The following is a 3,148-nucleotide window of genomic DNA, read 5'->3' as shown; positions in this document are numbered from 1 at the left end:
TTTTAATCCTATAACCCTCCCCCAACACACACACACACACACACACACACACACTCCTGCTTTTTCTTCCTGCTCTCTGATGCTGCATTTAAAGCTCATAACTCGGAATTCCTACTCAGGATCCCGGGACGGTCTCCTCAACCCCGAGTTCAGCAAGTGACGTCAAATTCAACATGGCCGCTCGCAGCACGAGCTGTAAACACAGTGTTTACCTGTAAGTGAGTTATAAACTGTATATATACACACGTATTAGCTTCAGATCGATCAGCATACAGACGTATTTATTCACTCGCTGAAGCTGTAACATTAACACTGAGGAGATAAACACACATCACTCAGAGAGATCGCTGCTAATAAAAGATCTCGGAATTACGTCGTTCCCGCTGCAGAGTTACGTCGAAGCGTTAGTCCTGGAGTTCTGAGCGGTTTTAGCTCTGTCTGATTCCGTCATATCAGACGTAATTCCGAGTTCCGACTTCACACTTCTGAAGTAAGTCGAATGCAGCATAAATGCAGGACGTAGCAGTGGGCGGAGTTACACCATGATCATTTACAAAGCTCCACCCACTTTCCATCAGTTTGGGTCGAACTCGGACTATATTAATGTTTTATTTCCAGCAGTTTATTTCGTAATAACGATCTGTTCTCTGTACAAACAGAGCTCGTCCATGTTCAGCGCTGAAATCTGATTTAGGTGATAAAATGTCGTGTTTAATTAAATTACGCGTTCTGATTGGTTCAACCGAAACGTTACATCATCACTATTTCCTTTTTCTCTCCTTTTTCTTGTTTTTTATTTTCAAATAAAATTTTTCTTATGCTTTTTTAAATGTCTCTTTTCTCTCTCTTTCCTTTTCTTTCCTCCCTTTTTTGTTTTCTGTCTCTCTCTTAGAGACATTTAGTTTTTTTTTTTAACACTTTTTATAATAAATAAAATAAAATAAATAAAAATGCCACCTCACAGCAGAAGCTTAAGTCTGTAGGGATGTAAAACGTCTTATACGCGGGTTAAGATACAATTTCTGTGAAACTGTATGGAGTCACAGATTTGTAAGCTGTTATCGGAAACCTTAATTAATTTCATAAGCATCATTTGGCCCCGCCCCCTCTCTGACCCCGCCCCCTCTCTGACCACACCCCCTTGGAGACTGTACTCCACTCCACTGTTTCCCACATTCAGGATGCAGGACCCTGCTGGGGCAGATGCAGAGCTTTACAGGGCTTTATTCACACACTGCCTATTATCTGCTGACACACACACACACACACACACACACACTCACACAAAGACCCTCGGGGCAAGAACGCGTGCTGTGGTCGCCTGTTCCCGTGACCCCTCTATGTGTGTGTGTGTGTGTGTGTGTGTGTGTGTTTCCTGAAAGTTGAGTCCAGCAGTAACTAAAGAAATCTTTATTGTCATGTAGAGTTTTAAAGTTCTGACTGATTCTGCTGCATCATGTGTTCTGTAGTCACATGACAGGATTTAATTTATTTATTTGTTTGTTTGTTTATTTATTTATTTTTTAAGTTTAATGTAAATTTAAAGACAATTTCAGAAGGAACATTTAGAGTTTAAAATTCAAATTGTGAACCAAAGCTAAATTACTGAGTGGCGTTTAGTGAAGTGTGCATCAGCTTTTACTTCCTGTGTGCAGGTTTGTTTTTAAAATCTATTGATTTTTGTTGATAGTGAATATAGAGCTTAATGCGTGAGCTTAATGAAAAATATAGCTGTATTTTACAAAATCTTTAAAAAAAAAAAAAAGAAACTTAAAATTAAAGTTTTCCATAATTCCACTTTAAGGGGTACAAACTTTTTTTGACACAGAATTATCTAAACGTTTATTAATTATCTAAATATTCTTATATTTTTTTGTCTTAAGAGTATATAAAGGTAGACGAAGACTTTATTTATTGATCATGGATTTAACAGCCCCAGGGAAGGAGGGAGAGATAAAGAGAGAGAGAGAGAGAGAGAGAGAGATAAAGGGAAGGAGGGTTAGTGTTTAACAGAGCCTGAGAGTTGACGACCCCGCTGCCCTCTGTGCTCTATAAACTCTTTGTTTAGGAAAAAAGAGGGAGTGAAAATGTCCCCTTCTGGTCACCTGTCAGTAATCAGCCAATAAGCTAATCTAGATGACCAGAAAGGTCAAAGGTCATGTGTGTCAAATGTCAATACAAAAACAGGAATACACTAACAGACAAAGCAGTGAGTGAGAGCATGAGGATGCATTTAAGCGTTTAAATTTGACTGAAAATGTAAAATAATATCTAACACTTTATTTATAAACCTCTTTATCTGCTACTCTGAAAAGGAAAGTGTCACTGAAACTCTAAAAACTACACACACACACACACACACACACACACACACACACACAGAGCTTCCTACAAACAATTTGTATTAAATAGAGAACATTTGTTTAACTGGAGTGTTAAAGATTTGACGAGTGAAACAGGAATGAAAAAGTGACGTAAGAATGAACCAATAATGATGATGCATTTATATTATATTAGTAACACTGCCCTCTAGTGGTCAGACGTATATTCAATATTATATTTTAATCAATACATTATTATATTTTACACCACAGCGCTGTTGAGTTCTGGATCCTGATTGGTCAGAAGGTGTTGATTAGTTTTCTATAACAGCAGCTCTGACAGTAGAGCAGGTTTTTATTAATGCACTCGCTCTAAATACGTTATCGTTTCTATAGTAACAGCTCATTCACAGGGACGTGTACAGCGAACGCTGCACTGATAATAAACCGATTAAAAACGTGTGTAATCGCTGATCTGGTGACGTTTTCATAAGGTAAGTAAGGATGTGTTTGTGTAGCATGTATGGAAGGAGTCTCCAGTGTCAGCGCTTTGTATCAGTCAGAGGTAAAGCTGTAACTTTAGGACAGAGGAGTTTATGCTTCTTTGCGGTTTCTCAGTAACATGCGGAACAAGCTGTTTCTTATTATATCTTATGTATTTGTTTGTTTTATCAGCTGCTATAACGTAAGTGAGAACAGGAACTAACATGTTTACAGAACATTAACTGTATGTAACTATAAATGGATAGAAAGTATGATGTTTCGTTCTTTAATAAATAAATAAATACATTTTAATTGTTGGTAAATTGCTGTGGTATAAGAAGAAT

Source organism: Pangasianodon hypophthalmus, chromosome 3, assembly GCF_027358585.1.
Source record: "Pangasianodon hypophthalmus isolate fPanHyp1 chromosome 3, fPanHyp1.pri, whole genome shotgun sequence".
Taxonomy (NCBI): Eukaryota; Metazoa; Chordata; class Actinopteri; order Siluriformes; family Pangasiidae; genus Pangasianodon; species Pangasianodon hypophthalmus.
Note: the sequence above shows the minus strand (reverse complement) of the source record.